This window comes from Dermochelys coriacea, chromosome 3 (assembly GCF_009764565.3).
Source record: "Dermochelys coriacea isolate rDerCor1 chromosome 3, rDerCor1.pri.v4, whole genome shotgun sequence".
Lineage (NCBI taxonomy): Eukaryota > Metazoa > Chordata > Testudines > Dermochelyidae > Dermochelys > Dermochelys coriacea.
Genome location: NC_050070.1, coordinates 13,375,828 through 13,386,287, shown reverse-complemented (window position 1 = coordinate 13,386,287; position 10,460 = coordinate 13,375,828). Strand labels below are relative to the sequence as shown.

Below are 10,460 nucleotides of genomic sequence, written 5' to 3'. Positions count from 1 at the left end.
GGGGCGGGAATTACTGGGCCAGCTCAGCCCTCTCTAACACAATAGCCTCCTTGCTAAGGAAAACTCTGTGCTAAGCCCACTTAGAGTTTTCCTGGAACTATTTCTTATGTTAAAATATCTTTATTATGGTAGCTTCCAGAGGTGAGATTGGGGCCCCATTGTGCTAGATGCTGAACAAACACATAGTAAGAGAAACACGGATTGTGTTTGGAAAATGTCCAGTATATAGGACCTTTCCCTATGGAGCAGGACTCTAAATTCCTTTCCACAGCATGAAACACTTTTCTACTCTATCATTGATTATTGCAGAACACCTTAGGGCATCTCACCCCTCTGAGGCATTAAGGATCCATAAGAAACAGCAACAAGACCTGGAGTAGCATTTAGAATTCTGATGAATGGAGCAGGGGGCTGAGCCAGTCACACTCTCCCCAGAAAGTGCCCAGTCTGCCAGCTCTCCTCCCTACAAGCAAATGGAAGAAGTAAATGGAAGGGAATAAGTATCTTCTACAGGGTTAGGACAGGACGTGGGTCAGATAACTCCTAGAGTATTATGAAGAATAGGTCATTGGGCCTTTCCTCCTTCTTCCCATCAGAGCAGTGGTTCCCAAACTGGGGTTCGTGAACCCCTAGGGGTTTGTGAAATGTTACAGGGGGTTCTCGGGGAAAAAATTCCTTAATGGCGGACAGAGCTGTCCCTAGGGACCCCAGTCAGCACAGGGCCAGCAGCCCGGAGCCCCTGGACTTCCAAGAGCTAAGCAGATCAAAGCAAGCATATATATCACACTGATACCATCATACCATCATAGGGCCTAATCACATCAGCCACACTATCAGAGGCTCATTCACCTGTGCATCTACCAATGTGATATATGCCATCATGTGCCAGCAATGCCTCTCTGCCATGTACATTGGCCAAACTGGACAGTCTCTACGTAAAAGAATGAATGGACACAAATCAGACGTCAAGAATTATAACATTCAAAAACCAGTTGGAGAACACTTCAATCTCTCTGGTCACTCGATTACAGACCTAAGAGTGGCTATCCTTCAACAAAAAAGCTTCAAAAACAGACTCTAAGAAGAGACTGCTGAATTGGAATTAATTTGCAAACTGGATACAATTAACTTAGGCTTGAATAGAGACTGCGAATGGATGAGTCATTACACAAAGTAAAACTATTTCCCCATGGTATTTCTCCCCCCCACCCCACCCCCCACTGTTCCTCTGATATTCTTGTTAACTGCTGGAATTAGCCTACCTTGCTTGTCACCATGAAAGGTTTTCCTCCTCCCCCCTTCCCCCCCCCCCCCCCGCTGGTGATGGCTTATCTTAAGTGATCACTCTCCTTACAGTGTGTATAAACCCATTGTTTCATGTTCTCTGTGTGTGTATATAAATCTCCCCTCTGTTTTTTCCACCAAATGCATCCGATGAAGTGAGCTGTAGCTCATGAAAGCTTATGCTCTAATAAATTTGTTAGTCTCTAAAGTGCCACAAGTACTCCTTTTCTATCACACTGAGGAGATTTAAACTTCAAGACTCCTTATAAGAAATGGAAAGGGAAGTGGATATTTTTTGCTGTTTTTAAAATTAAATAGTCAGCTAGTATTGTTTTAAAATTATTATGAAGAACAGGTTTAAGCTTTATCACATGCATTATTTGCCTGGACTGCTCAAGATCTGAATGCTTGTGTAGGAGTTGACTTCTTAAATATCTTCATGCTGTTTCACATCTGATACTCCTTGATGAAACATAGGAGCCTTGTCTTATAACAGGCTTATTCAAAGTGATACAAGCTACGAAAGTGAGATCTTGGAAGAGTGTTGCCGTTTTTATAATGTAATAAAATACTGTAATGATAAATAATATTTAATAATAAATAATATATAATAAGCATGCCAGACAAACAAATGTTATATTTCCAAGATCACTGCTTTTATAGTTTATACGCAGGTAAAGGAGAAAATCACTGGGAATATTCATTTTTAGGAGGGGATTCGCGAGACTTGACATTTTATTGAAAGGGGTTCACAGGTCATTAAAGTTAGGGAACCACTGCATCAGAGGACAATGCAAGGCAAGAAGTGAGCCTGTACTATGGAGGTGAGGGAGGCTTTGTGAGAAGACCTAGATCTGTGGGGCTATGTCAAAAATTCTGCCGCTCAAACCCTCTCTAAGAGTGCTGAGTAGTTCAGATGAGCTTTGCATGAGCCATGTGCATATTTATTTTTAGATGCTTATCTGAACCTTTTGAAGTTCATTCATCTAAGAGGCCTCACATTTCCTTTCATGCTCTGAAATAGTAGCACAGAGGCTCATGATTTTTGAGTCACTTGAGCTGCGCTAGCTCTCTGAAGAGATCCGCAATTTTCCTTCAGGCACTGCACATTCTCCCAGGACACCAGGTGGTGAGCAGGAATGATCTAATATTAGCTCAAACCTACACCCAGGTAGCAAACAATCCTTTCTGTGTGGGGAGGGACACTTTCACACATCTAATGAGGCCCCTATTGAATATGAAAACACACAAGCCACAGTATGATAGATGTGAACCCAACATTCAGATAATCTGCAATGCCAACAGCAGTGCATTTATTTAAAACATATATCCATAAGCCAGAAAGCAAGGGCCTGTATAAAGAATAATATGCTCACAAACATTCCTTTACAAAATCCGCACTTGTATATATAGGCGCATCCCTTTGGTGTACAGAACATTTTTTCCCCACAGCACTTTATAACTCATTACCCAGGGATGAAAGAAGGAGGAAGAACTCAAAGACCAAAACACATGATTTCTGGGACTGAGGTACAGAAAACAATTTGGCACGGTAATTAGCTTATCTTGAATAGGGATAAGTGAAGGGGCGAGGCATTGGATACCAAACATTGTCATATATTCCTACTGATCGTTGCTAAATGTGGGTTGTAAATTGAGCTTTATATATTTTGGACTGAGTCTATAATGAAGTGCTTCCTTCCTCATCCTTAACATAAATCATAATCACCAGAATCTGATTAGAATCAAAGTACTAGGGGTGTAATCTTGGTGCCATTAAAGTTAATGGGAGTTTTGCTATGTTTTCTCTTAGGGTATGTCTACCATGCAGTTAAACACCCATGGCTGGCCTATGTCAGCTGACTCAGGCTCATAGGAGTGTAGACAATTGCAATGTAGACAATTCAGGCTTGTAGTAGTGCATGGGGTCTGGCACCCTTTCCCCTGGGGGTCTGTGAGCCTGAATATCTACACTGCAATTAAACATCCTGTGAGTGTTTAATTGCAGTGTAGACATACCCAGAGCCTTCCTGGTCCACCTCCCATTGAAGTCAATGGAAGAGTTCTAACTGATTATTAACTTCAGTGGACATTGGATTAGATCCCAGGATCCCCATCGGTTGAAGGGAAATAATGATGTTGTGAGGATTAATACACTTACCCTTGTGAGCTGCTTAGATGCTCTGGCAATGGGTACATACAAGCACTCAGATCTTGCTAGGGAGCATAGACCCTGCTCCCTTCTGGTGCCTCAGAAGATGCTAGTTGCCAGAAAGGGGACAGGGTGGGTATAAGGCCATTCCAAACCAGCTTGTAAGGCACAGAGGAGAAGCAAGCTGCAGTCTTGTATAGTGATTATGCAGGAAATATAGAACTTATTAACAGTAGTAATGCTAGAGACACCCACCCACCCAGATTAATGTCTTGGCATAATTTAAGTCTAAACTGTTAAAAAACCAAGAGATGCTCTTTCTGTGTTTAACTTAGCTTGAGTAATCACAACAGCTAACTGCCTAGGTAACCACAATCTCTTGCTAAATTGTGAAGTAACTTCCTCTTTTATCTTTTTCTTCTATTTTATATGCTTTAAACTTTGTAATAGAGATATAAGATCTCAAGCTATGCTAATCGATGCAGTTTCATAAGGCATAATATAGATAGATACATTTAAAAGTGTTAGTTTTAATTTTATGATATTGTTTCTTAAATCATAATTATCTAAAGTGCTATATAAGAGCAAGGTATTTTATTTTGTTGTTAAAGGCATTCTCTAACAGACCCCTTCAGTTTGAAGAAGCTTCATCGCCTAGGCAACTTGATTACAATGTATTGCAAATAGTTCAGACCGTGTTGTCTATTTAAAATAGAAATTGATTTGTAAGATATATAACTAATCTTTAACATAAGTATATCTAGCAAGGTGTTTATTTTGTATCAAAGAAGCTGATAAATTCAAATGGTATGCTGAGAAACCAATGTGAAGTTAAATCTTTAAGGTGAGTCAAAATGTTATAACACCTAAATGATTGTAAGACCTGACTGACTGCATGATTGGCAGTTGCACAGAGAGAAAGTTCCATATATGCAGCGATTCTACAGACTATCACTGAAGTATAGGGAATAATCAAATACTGGTGCAATATTTGCATTGCTCTTTTTGTATAATTTCATTATTTGTTATGTTATTGGAGACAGACCAAGTGAATGATTGAAATGACATGATAGTGCTGCATGATAAATTACTAAACAAAGACAGAACCATCCAGGAGGGTGAAGACACTTTACAAAAAATCTCTGTTCTAACTTCAAAATTGATCTTCCTACAGAAAGCTGACATTGCCGATGGAAAGAACATGCAATTGTGCAAGGTTGGCCAAGGGAACACACCACATAGCAGCCCACACAAAGTAATTTGTGGAAGTAGGTTACTAATGAGGGCTAAGGCAAAAGAAGTTCAACATGTGTCTTACAAAAATTGGCATGGCACAAAAAGTTTGCACAAAGATACGGGAATCTTCCAAACAAAGTTGCAAGAAGCCATAAGGAGACACTCTGTTTTTTCACTGAGTCATGAGAAGGGACACAACTTGTATTCTGGTTGGACATTTTATTTTTACCAGAAGCATTGGTCACTTTCCAACAGGCAGACATCAGCTTTGCCAAGGAAAAGAAAGAGGCAATGCAGCCCTGTAGAAAATGTCTAAAATGTCCTGTGGTGTTCTGCATATTGCTTGTTGAAGCTGAAACGTGTGGATGAGCAAGCTCACCTCCTCCTCGGAAACAACTAAGGTCTTGTCACTGACAAGCACTCAGTTAATTCTGTCGTTTAAAGTCCTGTCTTTTAAAGACTGCTGCAAAATGTTGAAACAGAAGAGGAATTCAGCTATCATAATACCTTGAGTGAATCACCTGAATTAACTCTTTATCTGTCTCAAGAAACTAGTAATTACAGTTTTGCAACTGAACTGTAGAACCAATCTTTCTGCCAGCTCCAGTTTATAAGTAGCAAAAGGACTTGTATTGTTTACTCATGTGTCAACTTGGTTATGTTAAGTTAAATGCTTCTCAGAAAGTACTTACCTGAGTTAAAAGCCTCTGAATAACTGAATAATGCACCATATGTACTTGTATTTCACCAGTAAATTTAGTCTCAGTTGTCTAGAAGTTATGCTAAATCAATAAGAATTGAGAACATTAAGGCTGGAGAAACTCCTTGCACTAACCAAGCCTAATATTGTTTGTAATAGGACCCTGTGCTACACTACAGCACAAGTTAGCTGTGAGAAATCCTGAGTTTTCTAATAATTCAGTTTAGTTTTTTTTTTAAATCAGATTGTGTGGTCAAGAGAATTGACAGCTTCTTAGACAAAAAGAGGAAGAAGTTTTGAATTGACTAGTAAGCTATAGATTTTACCACTATTTGAACCTTTGTTTAGAGTGGCATAAGAGTTTATAGCACTGGTGAAATAGATTGATAATTAAGGAACTTGTCCCAAATATCTAAATCCTACTTTGGAACTGTTCTGGTTGAAGTGACATGGGCAGTGACATCACTCCATTGGCAGATAAGCTTGATTGGAAGTGAACAAGTATCTATGTTTAGGATCAATACTTCTGTGTTGATGCTGAAATCATCTGCCTAGACTAGGGTAGGATAAAAGTTGGCCTTTGGGAAAAGTCTGTAAGGAAACCTACAATTAATTGAACTGATTTCTTGTCTCTTGAAAATTGTAACGTCCTGTGTTGAATTCAATTTGGACATTGTGAACACTATCATCTAACCAGCTTTATTTTGTTTCCTGTAATTTCTCATTTGCTTTCAAAGCTATTTTGGCTAATAGTTCTCCAGTTTGTACTTTAACAAAAGAACACAGACCCAAAGAACTGCAAGAAATCTAGATGAGGTAACAAGTTATACTACACACAGTGATATATAATTTAGTTAACCAATCTTTCTCAACCATTCCAGGGGGTCGGTTAACTCCCCTACCAGTAGGAAATCTGGCTGAGTCAGACAGACTTCCTTTCAGAGATTCCAGGTGCAGCATGTCCCATATGCATCTATGAGGGCACAATCTAGCCCGCAATATAGAGAAATGCTAACATAACAGATGCCACTGGACCAGTGATTTCTGGGAAGGTATTTCTTTGATGTATTGGGCTGCCCTTTAGGTCAGCTAAAGAATATGATCCAGATTATGCCAACATGTGCAGGGCTATTTGAAAAGGATTAATACTGTGAAGACTTTCTCCTCTGTTCCAGACCATAAGTAATACCAATAAACATTCTAGTGGGGTGAGGAAGGGAAGCCTAAGGACATTTTTTTCCAGTAATGGCTTTGCCATTACAATAAAGCTAAGCAGTTTAGATATTTATAATGATTTCCTAAATCTTTGTTCAAGAAATTTAGCATGTTGTCTCCTGTGAAGAGGTGACTGCTGAAGAAGAAGACAACCAACCAATTGCGAGGGCCTCCAGTTGAGTTAAGCAAACTGGGTCAGTGCTAGACTCTATTTTCGTTCTACCAAGTAAAGTTTAATATTTGTCTGTGTTTTTTTAAAGTTTTCTTTGAGTGATTTATTAGGATTTTTTCCTCCCTAATAATTGCATACTTTGAGAGACTCTATCTCTCCTTGTGGGAGGAAACCCGCTCAAAATAGAAGCTGAATGAATGAAAAGGAGAAGTATGAAATGTTCCAGGGTCAAGATGACATTATTGATTTCTTTAATTATTGCCTAAGATCACTTCATTTTAGTCTGACAGCCTGATACTGGCTTGGTCCATTATCTTCTGTGGGAACTTTGCTACACAATCATGGATAAATCTCCTGAAAACAGGCTTTTTACGTCCCACTGCTCACACAAATATCCCAGAACCAGTTTCTCATCTGGCTTAAATAACAATGGACTGAGAACGGGTTTACTGATGAATTTCACAACACAATTGGTAATAGGGATCCTCAAGAAGAGGTGATATTTCTAGTGGAATTCCCCGGGGATTGTTTCTCAGCCCAAATCTAGTCAATATTTTTATCAATGACTTTTAAGAAAATATAAAATAATGGCTGATAAATCTGCAGATGATATAGATCAGAGAAGTGGTGAATATTGATGATGGCAGACCACTGACACAGAGCAGTTTGGAAAAATGGGCACTGCCAAAAAACATGCATTTTTATGCAACCTAATGCAAGGTTTTTATTTATTTATTTTATAGGAAAAAAATAATGTACTCTATACTTACAGAATGGGGGATTGTATCCGGAAAGGCAATGACTCTGAAAAGGACTTAGAAGTCATTGTAGATAACTAAATGTTCATGAGCTCCCAGTGTGAGGCTGTGGCTCAAAGAGCTAATGTGATCTTTGGTTGAATAAGCAAGGAAATATTGAGTGGGGGTGGGATAATGGTATTGGTTCAGTATATGGCATCAGAAAGACCATTACTGAAATACTGTGTCCCATTCTTGGTATCTACACTTTAGAAGGATCTAGAAAAATGGGAAAGGATTCCCAGAAAAGACAAAGCTGTGCTTTGAGGTCTGGAAAACATGTACAGTGAGAAAGACTGAAGGGATTCAATATATTAACTTGTAGAAGTTACTTGATCAGTCTTTGAGTACAATATGTGGAGAAGTGATCTTTAGTGTAATAGACAAAGGCATAACAAGATCCAGTTGTTGGAAACTGAGGCTACTAACATTCAAACTGAAAATAATGCACACATTTTGAAGTGAGGGTCATTGGAATAGTTTATTAAGGGATGTGGTAGATTCTTCATCACTTGGAGATGTTAAATCAAATTTGGAACTCCTTTCTAAAAGTTATGCTCTAGTGTTTTAATCACAAGTGATAGAGCTCAGTTCAGGAGTCGCTGGGTAAAGTGCTCGGACCTGTGTTATTCAGTGTTGTATGCAGTATTGTAGTAGCTGTTGGTCCCAGGATATTAGAGACACAAGGCAGGTGAGGTAATATATTTTTATTGGACCAACTTCTGTGGGTGAGAGAGAGACAAGCTTTAGAGTACACAGAGGTCTATCTCAGGTCTGGGAAAGGTTCTCATAGGGTATGTCTACCAGGGCCGGCCCACAACATTTTGACACCTGAGGCAGGGAGCTCAAATGACGCCCCCATGCCCTCTCGCTTGGGCCAAAACTTTGAAAGATCTCAATTCTGCCTTCTTCCTGTTCTACTCCTCTCATGATATTGCTCTGCTACCTACCCCAATAAAGGAGAACTAACAACTTAAAATGCCTTATTCAAAAATTTTAAGTAACACTCAACTTTCAAACGTCTGAACAGCAAATGTAACTTTTCTTGTCTGCATAGTAAACACTGGCATTTTTATCCTTTTGAATAACCAAAGTGGTGCTTTCCATGCCTTCTTGGCTACAAAGATTTGAACTGCTTCCTGCTGAAGGTCCACAGTCTGGGCCAGCTCATGCTCTATTGAGATGGTTGCAAGGCCGACCAGCTTCTCCTGTGTCATTGTGGAGCATAGATGTGTTTTTATTAACTTCAGCTTGGAGAAGCTGCATTCTCCACTGGCAACTGTTACAGGAAGTGTTAGAAGTATGCGCAGAGCAACAAAAGCATTTGGAAAGAGGGTGGTCATCTTATTTGTGCACATATATTCCAGAACAGCCTTTGGAGTTGATCCTGCTGAAATGTATCTTGAAAGGGCTTTCAGTTCATCACCTAAATTACTCGCATCAATATCGCGCATGTCATCATGTGTCAATACTGTCTCTAGTGCCCTGCATTGCTGGTGTAGGTCTTCTTCAGGTATAGTGAGGAGGTTTGGAATATCATACAACATCCCAAATATACTGGTGTTCCTTGAGCTGCATGAAATATTTTTCAACTGACTATTGCACAATCTAGCACCTGGTTAAAGAATTCAACTTTGAATTGTTGTTTGGGGTCTCTTATGGGATTATCCCATGCCTCATAATCAAAATGTCTTCTTCTTCGGTGACTCTTGTATTCTTGAATGGGTGGGAAAATAGTTTCAGTGTGAAGTTCCTCTGCCAACTTCTGTGCACTCTTCAGAACATTTTGAAATCCTGCATCTGACCAGTAAGACTGTAGGTATGACTTTGCTTTGTCCAGTTGTTCCATTGCTCCAGATATATCAAGGTCAACACCTTGGAGTCTCTTGCTTACAACATTTATTTCAAACAGTATGTCATGCCACAACACTAAGCCACACAGAAATTTGAAGTTATGTATGTTTCTGGTGATTCCATTTCCCTCTGCCACTGTTCTCCCACAAACAGTTCCTGTCATAGCATTATCCCCCCAATGGCAACTATGGCATCATCTATTTTTCCAATTTGGTGTTTGATAGGCTTTATCGCCTCCACTTGACTTTCCCATCATGTGGCACTCAGTAGTTTCAGTGTCAGAGAGGATGTTCCCGATGTTGCTTCAAAATTTGCCACCAATGAGTTGATGCAGAAAAAAATTCATAGATGGTTTGAATTACATTAAAAAATTCAGCATCCTCACTAGAAGCTGATGCTGCATCACTGACCACAAAGTTCAATGAATGAGAACTGCATGGGACAAAAAAGCTTGAGGGTTTAACTCTCGGATCGGTGTCTGCGCTCCTCTGTTCTTTCCTCTCATGTTGGCACCATTATCGTAGCCCTGACCTCTCATGTCATCTATCGCAATTCCCATATCTTCCAGCTTTTTAAGAAGCACATTTGTCATACCTGCTCCTGTAGTATCATCAATGTCAATACAGTCTAGAAAATATTCTCGGACAGTCACCATTGCAGGGACATTTTCACTAGGTTCTGTTACAAAATGCACCATTAAAGTCATTTGTTCGGTATGGCTGAGGTCAGGTGTGCAGTCCAGAATAGCAGAATAATAAGTCTTGCTGACTTCAGATCTGCCACAATCTTCTGTATGACTTTTGTTGCCAGTAACTATATGATCTTATTTTGAATTGTTTTTCCAAGGTAGTGGTGTGTGTACATTTCTTGGGTGGTGACTCTTTTTATATGCTCCTGGAGTACAACATCAAACTCAGCCATCAGCTCCACAATTTGAAAGAAGTTTTCATTGTTTGGCACATACAGCTGATCTGAAGTGCCACACAGTGCTAGGTTTTGGGTAGCAAGCATTCTCAGAATGGCAATGAGCCTTTTCAGAACATTTTGCCC

The 10,460-nt window shown here is 39.6% G+C and overlaps 1 long non-coding RNA gene across 1 annotated transcript in view; it reads left to right on the top strand.

Moving 5' to 3' along the window:
• LOC119854085 overlaps positions 1–10,460 on the top strand; it is a 57,014-nt gene that overhangs the window by 32,652 nt on the left and 13,902 nt on the right. Inside the window, exon 2 of the long non-coding RNA XR_005292338.2 lies at positions 4,611–6,781. This is a non-coding gene — a long non-coding RNA (uncharacterized LOC119854085). The remainder of the gene's footprint in view (positions 1–4,610; positions 6,782–10,460) is intronic.